Raw genomic sequence first — 19,736 nt, 5'->3', positions numbered from 1 at the left:
TCCAGTGTTGGGGCATTTACAACCTCTGGAGGCAACTTCTGTTCCACTGATTAATTGTTCTCACTGTCAGAAAATTTCTCCTCAGTTCTAAGTTGCTTCTCTCCTTCTCTCTCAATTCTATTCCATTCAATTTCACTTTTCTATTCTATTTTATTCCATTTTTTCTATTCTATTCCATTCCATTCCATTTTTTCTATTCTATTCTATTCTATTCTATTCTATTCTATTCTATTCCATTCTACTCCACTCCACTCCACTCCATTCCATTCCATATTTTCTTTCCATTCTATTCCATTCCATTCCATTTTTTCTATTCTATTCCATTTCATTCCATGTTTTCTATTCCATTCCATTCCATTCCATTTTTTCCATTCTGTTCTATTCCATTCCATTTTTTCTATTCTATTCCATTCCATTCCATTTTTTTTCTATTCCATTCCATTCCATTCCATTCCATTTTTTCTATTCTATTCCATTCCATTTTTTTCTATCCTATTCTATTCCATTCCATTTTTTCTATTCTATTCTACTCCACTCCATTCCATTCCATATTTTCTATTCCATTCCATTCCATTTTTTCTATTCTATTCCATTCCATTCCATTTTTTTCTATTCCATTCCATTCCATTTTTTCTATTCTATTCTCTTCCTTATTCCTCCATCCCACCCCATTCCATTCTATAGGTCAGTGATGGCGAACCTTTAGGCATAGAGTGCCCAAATCGGAAGGCGTGTGTTTGTGCTTGAGTGCCAGAGCGATGGAAACCTGATTACCAGCTGCCTAATAAGCCATATTCATAAGCTCTTTCAATGTCTTTTAAAGCAATGGCTATTTTTTGAGACTTAATGCAGGTAGTCCTTGACTTATAACCACAATTGAGCCCGACATTTCCGTTGCTAAGTGAGGCAGTTATTAAATGAGTGAGCCCCATTTAATGACCTTTTTGCCACAGATGTTAAGTGAATGCCTTGGTAAGGCCACACTTGGAATCCTGCATTCAGTTTTGGTGGCCACAATGTAAAAAAGATGTGGAGACTCTAGAAAGAGTGCAGAGAAGAGCAAGAAAGAGGATTAGGGGACTGGATGCTAAAACATATGAAGAACGGTTGCAGGAACTGGGGATGTCTAGTTTAATGAAAAGAAGGATTAGGGGAGACATGATAGCAATGCTCTAGTATCTCAGGGGCAGCCACAAAGAAGAGGGAGTCAAGCTATTCTCCAAAGCACCTGAGGGTAGAACAAGAAGCAATGGGTGGAAACTAATCAAGGAGAGAAGCAACTTAGAACTGAGGAGAAATTTCCTGACAGTTAGAACAATTAATCAGTGGAACAGAACTTGCCTCCAGAAATTGTGAATTCTCCAACACTGGGAGTTTTTAAGAAGAGATTGGATAACCACTTGTGAGAAATGGTATAGGGTTTCCTGCCTGAGCAGGGGGTTGGACTAGAGAACCTCCCAGGTCCCTTCCAACTCTGCTATTCAATTCTAATTAACCAATGGAACAAGTTGCGTCCGGAAGTTGTGAAAGCTCCAACATGGGAAGTTTTTAAGAAGAGATTGGATAACCATTTGCCTGCAATGATATAGGGTCTCCTGCCTGAGCAGGGGATTGGATAAGAAGACTTCCAAGGACCCCTCCAACTCTAACGGTCTGTTAATAACTATAGCACTGGTATCAGAAAAATACATTATCATACAGGCAGGGGTCTGCAACTACTCACACCTCAATCCTCAAAACGCACCTGGAAAAATCCATACTTCTGGCAATGGCCTGAACTCTCCATGCATTTTAAAAGCAAGGACATAAATCTTAAGGTCTGCTGGGGAGGCAGCTCCAGGAGAGAATGTTCCATTCGCAAGAACCAAGAAAATGTTTCTCAGATCAGGGACGCATGAATTACGGAACTAATAGCACGAATGCGTGACCAGCATAATTAGGGTTGGGTGATGTTATCGGCTGATCAAGTCGCGAAGGTAAAACGGAGACGGAAATTGATGTCTCCGCGGAGGCCCTGAGCCAAAAACACTGGGGCTGCTGCATCTCAGCATAATGATCTACTTTCTTGTCCGTTTGCCTCTGAAAAACTCACCGGGAAGGAACTTCATTAGTTAAGACGACGGTCCAGCTAGCATGTAGAAGAAACGTTTTGTCTGAACTAACGAAAGAAATCCAGGGAAAAGAAGATTCAGAGTTCTGCCAGGTATGGGATAAATGGTATAGGTGGATGGAGGAAAGAAACAAAAATCAATGAAGGAATACAACAAAACTCAAAAAATAATAGTTATGAGTAAAATAAGAGGGTTAAGAATGGTGAAATCCGAATGAAATACAACAGAAGGGGGAATAATATAAGGTGAGCGGTATCGATCGATAATTGCTATTAGAAAGAACAGGAAGTTTCTGTTCGTGTTGTATTGTATAAAATGTGTACGTCTAAATTTTTTTAAAAAATTTTTTTGGGACATCATTAAAGAAAATGCAAACAAAAACATTTCCAGATGCAAAAAAGCAAACAAAGATAAAATGGCTATTTATTGACATGTTGGTAATAGGTGAAGAAGGGCAGAAAAGATACAGTAACAGAGACAGAGAAAAATGTGCCCAACTAAACACTAAATTTTAGAGCAAAACATCTAAATAAGTCATTCAAAGAAGTTAAGGATGGGAAAGATCTGAGATTTATTTAAGAAAATTACAGAAGCATGTTAAAATAAATTACATAATAAAAACAAAATAAGGTAAATATATGCTGAGAAAAATGTATTAAGAGTCAGCATGAAATGACTGAATAAAAATGATCCCAAATTGAAGATACATACAACGTCTAAATTTTGAGCGTATGTATTTTACATGTTTGTTAATAAAAATCTTAAATAAATAAATAAGAACTATTTTGTCTGGAGGGGACCTTGGAGGTCTTCTAGTCCAACCCCCTGCTCAAGCAGGAGACCCTGTGTGTTGTGTAACGCTTAAAGCCATGATGGAGAACTTAGCGTCATGTGTGCCACAGGTGGCACACAGAGCCCTCTCTGCGGGTACTTAAGCCATCGCCCCAGCTCAGCTCCATTGCGCCTGCACCCAAGCCTAACACCGGCCAGCTAATTTTTAGGTCGCTACCATGTATGCGTGGAGGGGGCGGGGGCACATGCAGGAGACGCCCACGCATGCACGGTGTTTGTGTGTGCATGCAAAGGGGGATCATTTATATGGGGGCAGGGGGATGCCTACTAGGCCCAAAGCAGGGGGCAGGGGGTTGAGCCCACAGGCGCAGGGGGTGGGGAAATGGGGGTGGGGTCACACACACATGCGCAAGGGTGGTGGTGGTGTCACACATGCATTGCCTTATGGTTGCGGGCGCAGGTGCATACATGCGCTTTGAGCATGCACTAGGTTAGAGAGTATAGACCGGGTTAAAATCTGCTTTTGGTCACAACAGCTGACTGGGTAATTTTTGACTGGTCAAGGTGTTTGTGACTAACCTATTTCCCAAAATTGCTTCTCGGATAAAATTGGAAGAGGGGGAAAGAGGAAAGCTTGATGCTCTCTGAACTTGGTGGTTTTCTTGCAGGCGTTTCATGAAGCTAGGTAATGCCATCATGAGCGTGGATGCTGTTACCTAGCTTGGTCATAAAACGTCTGAAAGAAAACCACCCAGATCGGAGAGCACCAAGGATCCCTCATTTCAACCCTGAGCTACAAATCTTCTCCTTTTCTGAAGAGGGAAATGTTACGAATGAGAACTGAAGGAATTTAACCCGTAAATAGAAATCGAAACGTCATGTTAAATTTGGCTTTGAACGTTTGGCTCAATTCTATTTTACGAAGGATTTCTGGCTGTGCACTATTTTTTTTCCCCTTTTTATTTCCATGCCCAGCACTAACCAGAATTAGAAAGAATTTGGAAAATCAAACATACTTTTCCATCTCCTGTACATGGGGTTTGGATCTCCATTTAGATGTCATTTTAAGAAAGAAGACATCTCAGACCTATCCCAACCTCACATCTCTAATTTAATTAATTGTTTCCTCTATAGACAATTGCATATAATTAAAATGCAATTAAAAACATCATTTGAAGTCTATATTTATTTCTGTAAATAATATAACTGCTTTCATACCAAACAAAACCTATTAAGGGTTTTAGAATACAGGTCATCCTCGATTTGCAACCACAACTGAATTTCTGAACCAAAATTTCTGTTGTTAAGTGAGACAATGTTAAGTGAGCTTGCCCCAATTTTGCAACCTGTCTTGCCAATGTTGTTAAGTGAATCACTGCAGTTCCTTAGCAACACGGTTGTTAAGTGAATCTGGCTTCCCCATTGACTTGGCTTGTTAGAAAGTCGCAAAAGGGATTACTTGACCCCGGGATACTGCAACCGTCATAAATGCCAAGCATCTGAATTTTGATCACGTGACCACATGAAACGGCAATAAGTGTGAATACCAGTCATAAGTCACTTACATCAGTTACATCGGTGCCAGTGGTGGGATTCAGCCAGTTCACACCAGTTCGGGAGAACCGGTTGTTAACTTTATGAGCAGTTTGGTGAACTGGTCGGAAGAAATAATTATGGCAGAGAACCGGTTGTTAAATTATTTGAATCCCACCACTGATCGGTGCTGACGTAACTTCCAACGGTCACTATATGAACTGTTGTAAATCAGGGACCACCTGTAACCCAATTTTGGGATCTGCGTAGTACAATTAACAATAATTTGCTATAAATTCTAAATGGTGATCATGAAAGGAAGTTTAGAAACTTTGTTACGAATAAAAGCTTATAATATTACATTTTTTTAGTTAAACTAAGACCAAAAAATAAAAAATGAAATGATGATGGAGGTTGTTAAATAAATGATTGATAATGATAATAATGTAATGTTTGTATTGACATGACAAAAGGGAAATTGGATATAAATTGTAAACAGTGATTAAGAAAGGAGGTCTAGAAACTTTGTGATTAAACATAATTAATTTTTTTAATTTAGAAAGTGTCATAAAGATGTAATGTTGCTGGATGATATTGAGAATAGATAACGGAATGCCATCAGGTGGTTTTGCTTTAAATTTTGGAATATTTTATGTAAAGGGACGTTAAAAACAATCATAGTCATATGAAGATTGAGGTATGATGATAGTTATATATATGTGTGTGTGTGTGTGTGTGTGTGTGTGTGTGTGTGTTTTATTTGTGCTGATAAATAAATAAAGGGAGACTAGTATAGATCTATTTCAAGCTATTTAGCTCTCATCAGCTAGCCATACCCTTACTGGGATTTGAACCTGGGCTATATTACTACTAGGCAGACTTCTTAGCCATTAGGCCACAAGCTCTTATCCATTATCAGCAAAGCCAGGGTGAAAGGTATCTATTAGATTTTTACAACCCCTGGTAAGCCAAATATATATATTTGATTTAAAACATTATAACTTGATATGAATTGTAGGTGATGACTGTGGAAGGGATGCATGAAAGCTCATTGTAACCAATTGACACACTCTTTATAATTTGTAATGGAAGATATTTTTGTGGTGTTTGTTGTGTTTTGTCTGTTTGTGTTTATTAAAAAATAAAAAATATATTTAACCCCCCCCAATAACCTAACTAGGAGTTTAATATTGTTATGTTAACAAACTGACTCAGACAGTACTTATTGTACACAAAGAGAAAATATATAAATAAAATTAAAAACAACAGCAAGAAGAATAACCCTGAGTCATGCGTACATGCAAACCCCACAACATACATGTAGCCAAATCAACATTAAGCGTGGCATATTACACGCCCCAACAACTCCCAAGGTTTTCAACTGCCCTGGCTAAATGTTTGTAGCACCACATCCCAAGGCCAAAAGCAGAGAGAAAATAAGAAAGCCAAACGAGATTAACTATCTCTCAGAGATCTTGCCGTGGTGCATCTCGCAGAGCCGTTGGCGTTTCAGCCACGACCTCTTACAAGTGATGAACGTAACACGTTCTGGTGCTAAGGAGTTCTACTTCCCCTCCCCACCTGAAAAGAACTCTGTTCCAACTGCCAGTTGCCTCACATTCCGTTACCTCAGTTCAAAATGGCAGATGTTCCAGTCCTTCACTCAGGAGCAGTCTGAGGCTCTTTACAGTACTAAATGTCGGTACCTCACCAAAATGTCTCCGCCTTCCACCTACGGAGCAGTGATGGCTAATCTTTTTGTCAAGGCGTGGCAAAAGCGAGGGGAGCTTGGGGGGGGGGAGCGTGCGCATATGCCCACACCCATATTGCTATGCCCTCCCTAAAGCACATGCGCGCACAACCTCCCCTTCCCGCATCTGTGCACAGGCCTCACTAAAGACTCCGGCTGTCCGGGAAGCGCGTTGAACCATTTTTTTTGCCCTCCAAAGGCTTCAGGAAAGCCTCATGAAGCCTCCGGAGGGAGAAAAACGGCCCAATAGGCCAGTGTTTCTCAACCTTGGCTACTTGAAGATGTCTGGACTTCAACTCCCAGAATTCCCCAGCCAGCGAATGCTGGCTGGGGAATTCTGGGAGTTGAAGTCCAGACATCTTCAAGTAGCCAAGGTTGAGAAACACTGCAATAGGCAACCCAGAAGTTTGTTCCCGAACTTCCATTGGGCCCCATGGGGTCATTTTTCGCCCTACCCACGCTTCAGGGAAGCCTCCGGAAGCCTGGGGAGGCTAAAAACGGCTGAAAATCAAGGCCAAAAATCAGCTGGCCAGCGCCCGCATGTGCGCTGGAGCTGATAGGGCAACACCTTGTGCGCCCTCAGAAATGGCTCCACCTGCCACCTGTGGCACATGTGCCAGAGGTTCACCATCACGGATATAGATGTTTCCTGCCTGAGCAGGGGGTTGGACTAGAGGACCTCTAAGGTCCCTTCCAACTCTGTTATTCTGTTAAAGCCTGTTAATAACTATAGCAGTGGTATCAGAAAAAATATTATCACCTTCCAACTCTGTTACATCCTGGTAGCAGCTGGATACCCAGGCTTCGCGACGAAACTATATGATTGAGCTATGCAGGAGAAATTCGGTTCACAATCGGTTGGCTCAGCGGTGGTCGGTGATTGAAACACGTAAGGGAATATCGCTCCCGCCTCCTTGAGTCCGTAAGCAGTTCCATAGGTGGAAGGCGGAGACATTTTGGTGAGGTACCGACATTTAGTACTGTAAAGAGCCTCAGACCGCTCCTGAGTGAAGGACTGGAACATCTGCCATTTTGAACTGAGGCAACGGAATGTGAGGCAACTGGCAGTTGGAACAGAGTTCTTTTCAGGTGGGGATGGGGAGTAGAACTCCTTAGCACCAGAACGTGTTAATTTCTGTATAAGAAATACTAATGATCTGATGGCCATTTCGAAAAATCATTTCTTAGTGAGCGCCTTGAAGTCAAGAGGAACATATGTGCCAAATTTCAAGTTTGTAGCCTTTACGGTTCTGGAGATTTTGTGATGAGTGAGTGGTAATTGGCTTTTATATATAGAGAGAGATTCTGACTCTAGTCTCGGGATCTGTTTTCCCATTCATATTTATCAATAATATCCTGAAACGTAAAGATCCCATTTCTTCCAGATCAGCAGCAGAAGACAAAGGGCCCAGCTGTTGGGAGAAAACTAATGAGGTGAGAGGGGTGGGCATAGCTCCTGGCATTGGGGACCCTGTCGCTCCATCTTGGCGCCAGCAATCAGGAGCAATTAGCTGCTTCCTGACAACCGGCATCCCAAAGAGGGGAGGATCAGTTCTCGTGGCGGGGGGTGTATCAGCGAAGGCGACTCGGGAGGAAACCTGGAGACACAATTTCCCTGAACTTTCCTGGCCGTCCAGTGGGACTCTAACTGAGTGTTCTTCTTGCTGCTATCTTTCATCGCACCAAAAGTATTGTGGAGCTAGACAGCAAGAGGAAGGATCAGGTTGTCCTCCCCTTGGCCCATTCTCTCAAGAGATATCGGCCTATGTCTCGGTCTTTACACCTATTCCCCGACTTATGACCACAACAGAACCCAAGGTTTCTGCTGCTGAGCGAGACAGTTGCTAAGTAAGCTTTGCCCCATTTTCAGCCATGGTGGTGCAGTGGTTAAGAGTGGAGTGCTGCAGACTAGTTCTGCTGACTGCCGGCTGCCGGCAATTTGGAAGTTCGAATCTCATCAGGCTAACGGTTGACTCAGCCTTCCATCCTTCCGATGTCAGTCAAATGAGGATCCATATGGTTGGGGGCAAGAGGCTGACTCTGTAAACCAGAGCCGAGGTGGCGCAGTGGTTAGGGTGCAGTACTGCAGGCCACTTCAGCTGACTGCAGTTCTGCAGTTCGGCTGTTCAAATCTTACCGGCTCAGGGTTGACTCAGCCTTCCATCCTTCCGAGGTGGGTGAAATGAGGACCCAGATTGTTGTTGGGGGCGATATGCTGACTCTGTAAACCGCTTAGAGAGGGCTGAAAGCCCTATGAAGCGGTATATAATGGTTGCTATTGCTAACCATTTAGACAGAGCTCTAAAGCACTGTGAAGTGGTATATGTCTAAGTGCTCTTCCTTCCTTCCTTCCTTCCTTCCTTCCTTCCTTCCTTCCTTCCTTCCTTCCTTCCTTCCTTCCTTCCTTCCTTCCTTCCTTCCTTCCTTCCTTCCTGTTAGAATGCAGCATTGCAGGCTAACTCTGCCCACTGCCATGAGTTCAAACCCAACTGGCTCAAGGTTGACTCAGCCTTCCATCCTTCCGAGGTTGGTAAAATGAGGATCCAGATTGTTGGGGCCAAGAGGCTGACCCTGTAAACTGCTTAGAGAGGGCTGTAAAGCACTGTGAAGCAGTATATAAGTGACCTTCCTTCCTTCCTTCCTTCCTTCCTGTTAGAATACAGCATTGCAGGCTCATTCTGCCCACTGCCATGAGTTCGAACCCAACTGGCTCAAGGTTGAGTCAGCCTTCCATCCTTATGAGGTCGATAAAATGAAGACCCAGATGGTTGGGGGCAATAGGCTGACTCTATAAACTCCTTAGGGCTGTAAAGTGGTATATAAGTGGTACTGCTATTGGAAGAGCTTTCTTGTCACCGTTGTTAAGTGAGTCGCTGCAGTTCTTCAGTTAGTAGCACGGTTGTTAATGTGAATCTGGCTTCCCCATCGATTTTGCTTGTCAGAAGGTCCCGAAAGGGCAAATCGAATGAGCCTTGGGAGGCAGCAACCATCGTAAATATGAACCAGTCGCCAAGCATCTGAATGTTGATCGTGTCACTATGAGAATGCTGCAATGGTCACAAGAAGTATGAAAAACTGCCATAAGTCAATTTCTCCAGTGCCGTTGCAACTTTGAATGGTCACTAAATGGATGGTTATAAGTCGAGGACTACCTGCACTTATCTCCTTGACAAGCATCAGAAGAGGAGGAATATTCTCTCCCTGAGAATGCTATTGGCTCTGGGAGAAGGGGCATGCGGAAGACCCCATCATGGGTCAAGGAATTTTGACTGGTGGAGTTCAGGAGAAGGGCCTTTTCTGCAGTGGCCCCTGTCAGGCACGGAAGGTTCACTTAAGATGACTTACCATATTTTTCAGAGTATATGATGCACCGGAGTATAAGACACACTAAGACACTCTGCAGACCTCCCAAAAATGGCCCGTTTTTTGCTCATTTCTGCCCTCCCCAGCCCCCAGGAGCACCCTGGAAGCCTCCTAAAGGCTATGCATGTCCATTTTTTTGCAAAGGGGAGGATTTCAGGAGGCCAAAAATGCTGTATTCAGTGTATGAGACACACCCAGATTTTCACCCTCTTTTTGAGGGAAAAAGGTGCATCTTATACTGTAAAAAATACGGTAATGCAACAGGCCTTACATGGGGATCTTCGGAACTAATGGTCAACACCTGGATACAGTTAGATAAGAGTCAACCGCTGTTGAGTGGAGTTGGACTTAGTTCGTTTGTGACTACGTAAGGATTCTAGGCTGACCCCTTTTTTCACTCCACCCCCAAGTTCTGATGTTCCTTTTCCTACAGTCCCCGCCCTTTGAAGCCCCTTGCCACCCAAGATGAGATCCACCCTTACCCTCTGAGCTTTCCAGAAGGACCTCAACATCTGGCATTGCTAGTTGGCCGGGAGGGGGGGTGATGGGGGCGCTTAACAGTGGAGGTGAGTAAGAGAGAAGGCCCCCCTCCCTACCACTGGATTCCTAGTTTTATCTAATTCCTGCCTATGTTATTGTATTTGTGTGGGCTTTCTTTCTTTCTTTCTTTCTTTCTTTCTTTCTTTCTTTCTTTCTTTCTTTCTTTCTTTCTTTCTTTCCTTTCTTTCTTCCTTCCTTCCTTCCTTCTTTTTCTTTCTTTCTTTCCTTCCTTCCTTTCCTTCCTTCTTTCTTTCTCCTTCCTTCCTTTCTCTTTCTTTCTCTTCCTTCCTTTCTCTTTCTCTCTTTTCTTTCTTTCTTTCTCTCTTTCTTTTTGCCTTCTTCCTTCCTTCCTTCCTTTCTTTTTCTTTCTTTCCTTCCTTCCTTCCTTTCTCTTTCTCTTTCTCTTCTTTTCTTTCTTTCTCTCTTTCTTTTTGCTTTCCTTCTTTCATTATGAGCTGCCCAGAGTCACTTTGGCTAGTGAGACAGGCAGCCTATATTTTTAATAAATAAATGCACACATACATAAAAAGAAACCTTTGCTTTGGCTCAGACATCACTTCCTACAAGCAGATAATTCCGGGCTGTCGTGTTTTTTGTGAATCAGAAAACTGCAGCCGGGGGAGCTGTCCTTTCAGCACCACAACTCCCGGATTCAGCCATCCTCCAGTAAAACAGCTCTGTAAAAGGGATACTGTGTGTGTGTGTGTATGTGTGTGTGTGAAAGAGAGAGAGAGAGAGAGAGAATAAGAGAAAGGGAGAGGAGATACACAGAGAGAGACAGACAGAGAGAGGGAGAGGAGAGAGAGAGAGAATAAGAGAAAGGGAGAGGAGATACACAGAGAGAGACAGACAGAGAGAGGGAGAGGAGAGAGAGAGAATAAGAGAAAGGGAGAGGAGATACACAGAGACAGACAGAGAGAGGGAGAGGAGAGAGAGAGAGAATAAGAGAAACGGAGAGGAGATACACAGAGAGAGACAGACAGAGAGAGGGAGAGGAGAGAGAGAGAGAGAGAGAGAATAAGAGAAAGGGAGAGGAGATACACAGAAAGAGACAGACAGAGAGAGGGAGAGGAGAGAGAGAGAGAGAGAGAGAGAGAATAAGAGAAAGGGAGAGGAGATACACAGAAAGAGACAGACAGAGAGAGGGAGAGGAGAGAGAGAGAGAGAGAGAGAGAGAATAAGAGAAAGGGAGAGGAGATACACAGAGAGAGAGAGACAGACAGAGGGAGAGGAGAGAGAGATCTTCATATAGTTTAGCCTCCAGTCCCCTAGTCATCTTTGTTGCTCTTCTCTACACTCTTTCCAGAGTCTCAGAATCTTTTTTTACATCATGGCCATTATCTATCTTGACCATCTTCAGAGTTTTCCCATCCAAGCACTAAATAGGTCCAACCTTGCTGAGCTCATCCAAAATTGCTCAGCTGCTACTTCTCCCGAGATGGCTCATCCCATTTCCAGCTCGGTATGTCGATCTCATCCACAGTAATGGTTCCCTTTCTTGAATATTGCCAAAGCTCCCATTTTATAAACAGAGGCAGTTGTGCTGGCGCTCCACGACGAATTTTCTCCTCCTCTCCCTTCACCCTGAAAGGATCACCATTTCCTTAATTACGTTGCTGTCCAATATAATCAGCTTGAAATAGAACAAGCTGAGGCAGACACATTTCTGTCTTGAAGCGGCATCGAAGTCCAGGCTTCCCAAAAGCACGAAGCTGACTCCTTATCCCAAATAAAACCCCTTTTATTTAGTTGAAAGTGAATTCCTCTCCAGCAAAGTCTCAGCCATGAGATTTCACAACTACAGATTTTATCAGGCCAGGCCGATATCTTCTAAACTCCAGGCTGTAGCAGCAATTACTTGGCAAAGAGTCAGGAAGAGATCTTCCCCCTAATAAATGGAACTAATGGTCTCCTGCAAACTCCACTCCCCTTTCGCTCCTCTTTTATTCCCTATGGGAGGGGTCATTCACCATCCACCTGTGCCTTTACTCCTGAGTCAGCCCTTGTTCCTTAGCTGTTCCCTTCTCCTGGCAGCTCTCCTGGAACAGGCTCCAGCTTTTCTTCTGCCCCTCTGATCTCTGACTCCGAAGGCAGCTGATAACTGTCGGAAGACCTTGTCCCACTCTCTGCCTCCGACGCAGAGCCCTCATCAGAGCCTTCCCCAGATTCCAGGACTGGCCCAGGTTCCTCCTCAACTTCCTCACTGTCTGAGTCTGCCGCCAGCTCCACTGGCCTCTGGCAGGCCAAAATACAGACCTCCAAATTCCAGGCTACGGATTGTCCTCGACTTATGGCCACCCTTTGAGCCCGAAATTTCCATTGCTAAGCGACACACTTGTTAAGTGGCCCACGTAACGACCAGGATGGCTTAATGACCATAAATGCTGGGTCAATTACAGTTGTAAGTCAAGGACTACCTATAGAGCAGACAAAACCCACTTTTGGTTGGCGGTCATACGGTTGGCCTAAAATGAAATACGAATAACTTTAATGGCTCAAATAATTCAGGAAACGCGACAAGATTTCAAAGTGAAATAAATAAAGAAGTAAACAAAATAAATAAATACAATGAAATCTAAAAAGCCTGCAGGATTCCGAGCAGAGGCATCAAAATCCCCAAATATTTTGATTTTTTAAAGAAATGCGCCTTTTATACCAATCGGCATCAAGGGCTGTCGGTCGTGGCCAGCAGCCGCGTTGAGACGGTGAGTTGTGTTCAGCGGTGGGTTTCACATTGTGTTACCACTGATTCGCTGCGCACCTGCCAGATTCACATGTGCCTGCCCGCTTTGCGGGCACGGGCTCCCCTTCCGTGCATGCGCACGGCCTCAAAAACATGCCTAAATAGGATGATGGCATAGAGCAGTGATGGCGAGCCTTTTTCTCATGGCATGCCAAAATTGTTTACACATGCACCATTGCATGCTCACACATGCCCACACCGATTCAATCCTCCCTGCCCACTTGCGTATGGCATGTTGGGGCCCAGATCGTTTCCAAACTTCCGGTTGGCCGGTTGGGGCCATTTTTCACCCTCCCCAGTCCCCGGAGGCTTTCCTGATATCTGGGGAGGGTGAAAACAGCCTCCCCGGGCCCTCCAGAAGGCCAAAAATCAGCTGGCCAGCGGCTCCGCATGCCACCTTTGGCACGCATGCCATAGGCTGGCCATCAGGGGCATGGAGCCAAGATGGGCAGCCCGACCCATGATTTCCGCTACCGGTTTCGGGGGGAACCAATCCAAACCGGCTGAATACCACCTCCGGTTGTGTTATATTGTAGCCTTGCCACCTTAAGAGTTGGAGGACATTGTGAAGTCAACTGCGTAAAAGCTGGTGCTCCAGAGGGCTCGTTTCAGATCTATATATGTACAGATTTATAGATCAGAAAATCAATAATGCGGAGAGAGAGAGAGAGGGAGGGAGGGAGGGAGGGATCAGCAGAGGGAAGAAATGGGAATAAAAGATAGCCCTTAATGAGGGGGAAACCGGATGGACAATGCCAGCCCTAGAATGGGAAGCATCACAATTATTGCTTGAAGCAGCCGTTACCGCCGATCGATGGTTCATTCTTGGTTCAGATTGAGAGATGCATAAAACCTTTCTGACCTTGCTATCGATTTTCCCTGTAAATCCTAGGACTTCGCTTTCTCACTAAATCTGGTTCACAAGGGACCAGCAGCTCACTGGCTGGACAAAACCGAGGCCGAAGGGCGTGATGGAATGGCTAAATACATACAAAAGGCACAGGGACAGTACAGATGGTGCCTTGCTCAACAGTAGTAACTGTGAAAGGGATCTTGGAGTCCTAGTGGACAACCATTTAAATAGGAGCCAGCCGTGTGCAGCAGCTGCCAAAAAAGCCAACACAGTTCTAGGCTGCATCAACAGAGGGAGAGAATCAAGATCACGTGAAGGGTTAATACCACTTTATAAGGCCTTGGTAAGGCCACACTGGGAATATTTGCATCCAGTTTTGGTCGCCACGATGTAGAAAAGATGTGGAGATTCTAGGAAGAGTGCAGAGAAGAGCAACAAAGAGGATTAGGGGACTGGAGGCTAAAACAGATGAAGAACGGTTGCAGGAACTGGGTATGTCTACTTTAATGAAAAGAAGGACTAGGGGAGACAGGATAGCAGTCTTCCAGTATCTCAGGGGCTGCCACAAAGAAGAGGGAGTCAAGCTATTCCCCAAAGCACCTGAGTGTAGAACAAGAAGCAATGGGTGGAAACTAATCAAGGAGAGAAGCAACTTAGAACTGAGGAGAAATTTCCTGACAGTGAGAGCAATTAATCAGTGGAACAACTTGCCTCCAGAAGCTATGAATGCCCCAACACTGGACATTTTAAAGAAGAGATTGGATAACCATTTGTCTGAAGTGATGTAGGGTTTCCTGCCTGAGCAGGGGGTTGGACTAGAAGACCTCCAAGGTCCCTTCCAACTCTGTTAACCTATTCTATTCTAAAGCACAGGTAATTCTCAACTCAGGACCTCAATCGAACCCCAACATTTCCATTCCTAAGCGAGGCAGCTGTTAAGTGAATTCTGCCCCATTTTATGACCACAATTGTTAACCGAATCACTGTACCTGTTCAGTTAGTAACACTGTTGTTCAGTGAATCTGACTTCCCCTTCGACTCGGCTTGTCAGAAGGTCGCAAATGGGGATCGCGTGGCCCCGGGACGCTACCACCGTCATAAATAGGAACTGATTGCCAAGCCTCCGAATCTGGATCAGGTGGGCGCCGGATTTACGACAAGAGTCGTAAGTTTGAAAAACGGTCGTAAGTCACTTCTTTTCGGTGCTGTTGTTAACTTCGAACGGGTCACTAAACAAACTGTTTGGAAGTCATGGGTGGGTCAACCTTCCTGTTTTTAAATTTGGGGGATCTTTTCGTTACAAAACTGCTTTGCAATCGTGTTTTACTAACGTGATGCTCATTCTACCTGGGCAGCATTGCTGCAACCCTGCACCCTTCAACTGCTGCAGTCTAAAACTGCTGACTCTGCATTCAGATGACCCAGATTTGATATATTGCCAACCCGGGAATGGAAAAGCAAATTCTGAAAGGTTTCCGCAAGATCCTGTACTTTCCAGAGCCAAAGGCGCGGCTACTTTCATCTCTTATTGATAGGGGGCCTCTGGAACGCAAGGGAGCCTTTCCCCCACGGACCCACTTTTCACTGGAGGGAGAATGGCATTAGGAAGAGCAAGAGCTCTTAGACTTATATACCGCTTCACAGGTGCTTTTACAGCCCGCTCTAAGCGTTTTACAGAGTCAGCCTCTTGCCCCCCAACAATTTGGGCCCTCATTTTAACCACCTCGGAAGGAGAGAAGGCTGAGTCGACCTTGAGCTGGTAAGGATCGAACTGCTGGCAGTGGGTAGAGTTAGCCTGTAATACTGCATTCAGATAGATAGATTAGATAGATTAGATAGATTAGATAGATTAGATTAGATAGATTAGATAGATTAGATAGATAGATTAGATAGATTAGATAGATTAGATAGATTAGATAGATTAGATAGATTAGATAGATTAGATAGATTAGATAGATTAGATAGATTAGATAGATTAGATAGATTAGATAGATTAGATTAGATTAGATTAGATTAGATTAGATAGATTAGATTAGATTAGATTAGATTAGATAGATTAGATAGAAGGATGGTTGGATAGATTAGGTAGGTAGGTAGGTAGGTAGGTAGGTAGGTAGGTAGGTAGGTAGATAGATAGATAGATAGATAGATAGATAGATAGATAGATAGATAGATAGATAGATAGATAGATAGATAGATAGATGTTAGATGGATGGATAAAAGAGATGATAGATAGATAGTTAGATAGATAGATAGATAGATAGATGATAGATAGATAGATAGATAGATAGATAGATAGATAGATAGATAGATAGATAGATGGATGGATGGATGTTAGATGGATGGATAAAAGAGATGATAGATAGATAGATAGATAGATAGATAGATAGATAGATAGATAGATAGATAGATAGATAACAATAGCAATAGCTCACAGCCCTCTCTAAGCGGGTGACAGAGTCAGCAAATGGCCCCCAACAATCTGGCTCCTCACTTTACTGACATCGGAAGGACGAAAGACTGAGTCAACTTTGAGCTGGTCAGAGTTAGCCTGCCACCCTGCATTCAGATACATTGATGGATGGATGGACGGACGGACGGACAGATGGTAGGTAACAATAGCAATAGCTCTTAGGCATACTGTATATACGGCTTCACAGCCCTCCCCAAGCGGTTTACAGAGTCAGCACAGGGCTTCCAACCATCTGGGTCCTCACTTCGGAAGGTTGGAAGGCTGAGTCAACCTTGAGCCGGTTAGAATCGAACTGCTGGCAGTTGATGACTGTGGAGTCCTTGGTGCTTTCTGAGTTTAGTTTTTGTTTTGTGGATGTTTTGTTGCCCAACTAGCTAATATCAGTGCTAGAAGGGTTTGCGAGGAGGAGGAGAGGGAGGAGGAGGAGGAGGAGGAGGAGGAGGAGGAGGAGGAGGAGGAGGAGGAGGAGGAGGAGGAGGAGGAGGAGGAGGAGGAGGAGGACAGCACTAGCAATAGCGCTTAGACTTATATACCACTTCAGGGTGCTTTTACAGTCCTCTCTAAGCGTTTGTAGAGTCAGCCTCTTGCCCCCAACAATCTGGGTCCTCATTTTACCCACCTCGGAAGGAGAGAAGGCTGAGTCAACCTTGATATTCATGCCCATTAAAAACAATCACAGGATGCATGTATGCCCTGCAATGCTGAAAATTGGTAACAGCAGGAAATTCACTACAGAATATTTCCGTCCATTGGTTTAATAATTGCAGCACAATTCCCAAAAAACCGTTCCCTGCCAAAGAGCCTCTTTTTAAAACAAATCCATCCATGGGACAGAATTGGAAAGTCTGTGCAGGCTAAAGATTTGAACACATTGCCTATTAGTTTGAGTCTAAACACATTGTATTTCAGGCTGATAGAGCAACCTAAAGGGCAGTATAGCTAAGAGAACTAGAAAAGAGAGAGAGAAAGGAAGGGAGGGAGGGGGGGAGACTGAAGGAAGAAGAGAGAGAAAGGAAGGAAAGGGAGACAGTAAGTAAAAAAGGAAAGAGAGACAGGAAGGGAGGGGAAGGGAGGAGGGAGGGAGGGGATGTTGATGTTGATTTTATTTATTTGCCGCCCTTTTCCCCCAAAGGGGACTCAGGGTGGCTCACAACTCGACTAGGGAAGGGGGATACAAACAAGAATGCAGCCATGTTGGTTTCTTTTGGGAGCTGTTATTTTTCTTCTTCATTGGTATTGTGCTAGACTGGGCTTTTGTAATCTCATTTTTCAAAATTTCCCAAGCTTCTTGAGGTGTTTTCCCCTTGAGGATTCTCATCCATGGAATTTTCCCTAAGCTCTCTCTAAGTTTATTTCATTCTCCGTCTGCCTCATTCACTGGTTCAGGTAGCAGAGAACGAAAGGGGATCGCATAGCTGAGGGCAAAGGACCCTGCAGCCGCCTTCATTAAAATGGCTTTCTCGCACGCCTTTTTCTTTCTCCAGAAGGTGTGCGAGAAAGCCCACTCCATTGCCCAAAGTGAATGAAGGAGGCTGCAGGCTCCTTTGCCCTCGGCTACGCTATCTCCTTTCATTCTCCGTCTGCCTCATTCACTCGCCCCAGCCTGTGATAGCTTTCTCCTGGATTCCTCTGTGCCCTCCCTCTTCCGATCTCCCAAAGTTCTTTTCCCAGCCTGTGATAGCTTTCTACTGGATTTCTCTCTGTCCTGCCTTCTCCGATGTCCCTAATTTCAGCCCTTAATCCTCCAGTTGTCTGTTTTGGGGAGTTTCCACCCTCTCTTCTCCCCCTTCATTGGAGTCCCAAAAATGTTTGCCACGTGGAAATGGCTTGGGGGGGGAGGTCATGTGACTGCATTAGTGATGTCATGTTGGCCATATCTGCCCGGTCACATGACAGCCAAGCCATGCCCACAAAATAGGCCACACCCACAGAATAGGTTCTTACAAAATGTGAAACCCACCACTGGCTGAACTGGTCCGAACCAGTAGGAACCCACCTCTGCTAAGGCTGTGTAGGAGATAACCAGGCTGAAGCCAAGGGGGGGGGGGGGGAGAGTCAAATGTGTCATAAGTGATGAGTCCCTGCATGCCTACAAGAGATCTAAGGGCCAGCCTACCTTGAATGCCTTTCTTATCTCCTACAGTACGTCCCTTGCCCACTAGTGGGTCAGATTGCCGGAATCCCCTAATTTCCCCAGCGCTTGGCAGGTAGGACTGGAACTCACTGTCACCTAGTCACCCAGCTGGCTTTCATGCCTAAGGCGGGACTAGAACTCACTGTCTCTGGTGATTGGCCCAAAGTCACACAAGTGGCTTTCATGCCTAAGCCATGACTAGGACTCAATGTCTCCTGGTGATTGGCCCAAAGTCACTCAGATAGCTTCCATGCCTAAGCCAGGACTAGAACTCATGGTCTTCTGTTGATTGTACCCAAAGTCACCCAGCTGGCTTTCATGCCTAAGGCAGGACTAGAACCCACTGTCGCCTGTTGATTGGCCCAAAGTCACCCAACTGGCTTTCATGCCTAAGGCAGGACTAGAACTCACCATCGCCTGCTGATTGGCCCACAGTCACTCAGATATCTTTCATGTCCAAGGCAGGACTAGAACTCACCATCGCCTGCTGATTGGCCCACAGTCACCCAGCTGGCTTTCATGCCTAAGGCAGGACTACAACTCACCATCGCCTGCTGATTGGCCCAAAGTCACCTAGCCAGCTTCCATGCCTAAAGTTGCACTAGAACTTACAGTCTCTTGGTGTCCAGGCTGGTTCTTTGACCACTGCACCAAACTGTCTCTCAGATAGTCATTTATTGATATGCAAGGCTTACACGCCACTCCTATCAAAGCCAAATCTGCAGCGCCTATAATCTATTGCCTCCCCTGCCATATGCCGAAAAACCCTCCGTGGGGGATTCACCCTCCTGTACTTTCCCATTTTGCCGAAAAAAAACCAGGGAGCCGAAGAATTTACAAAGGCAGCCAGGCCATTTGTGCAAACAGTTGCTTGGAGCTCTCTTATTACGGGCTCATGGAGATTCAGAGCCCCCTTTGTCTCTGAGGTCTACAAGCAGGATCCGACTGTCGAAAGAAATGGGGAGTTTTGTGATAAAAGGGGAAGGAAAAAAAAAAGAAAGCCAGATGTCTACCCTGTTTCCCCGATAATAAGACCTCCCTGGATAATAAGCCCAATCGGGCTTATTATCGCTAAAATAAGCCCTCCCCCCAAAAAATAAGCTCTCCCCCAAAATAGCAGTTCGACTTATATACCGCTTCATAGGGCTTTCAGCCCTCTCTAAGCGGTTTACAGAGTCAGCATATCGCCCCCACAGTCTGGGTCCTCATTTCACCCACCTCGGAAGGATGGAAGGCTGAGTCAACCTTGAGCCGGTGAGATTAGAACCGCTGAACTGCTGATAACAGTCAGCTGAAGTGGCCTGCAGTACTGCACCCTAACCACTGCGCCACCTCGGCTCTCTGTTGCAAAACATTGCAACACAGCAGCAGCCATGGGGTGGCCACGCTCGCTGCCTCCTGCACCTCAAAAATAGTAAGACCTCCCCAAAAATAAGGCCAAGTG

The 19,736-nt window shown here is 44.9% G+C and overlaps 1 protein-coding gene across 1 annotated transcript in view; it reads right to left on the bottom strand.

Moving 5' to 3' along the window:
- Positions 1–19,736, bottom strand: part of STMN3 (stathmin 3) — a 43,385-nt gene that overhangs the window by 16,614 nt on the left and 7,035 nt on the right. The gene's annotated exons all lie outside the window — the stretch shown is intronic.

This window comes from Thamnophis sirtalis, unplaced genomic scaffold, assembly GCF_051295495.1.
Source record: "Thamnophis sirtalis isolate CommonGarterSnake01/CBP01778 unplaced genomic scaffold, rThaSir2_p1.2 scaffold_7, whole genome shotgun sequence".
Classification (NCBI taxonomy): Eukaryota; Metazoa; Chordata; class Lepidosauria; order Squamata; family Natricidae; genus Thamnophis; species Thamnophis sirtalis.
The sequence above is the reverse complement of the archived record's forward strand: the minus strand, read 5'-3'. Positions and strand labels throughout refer to the sequence as shown.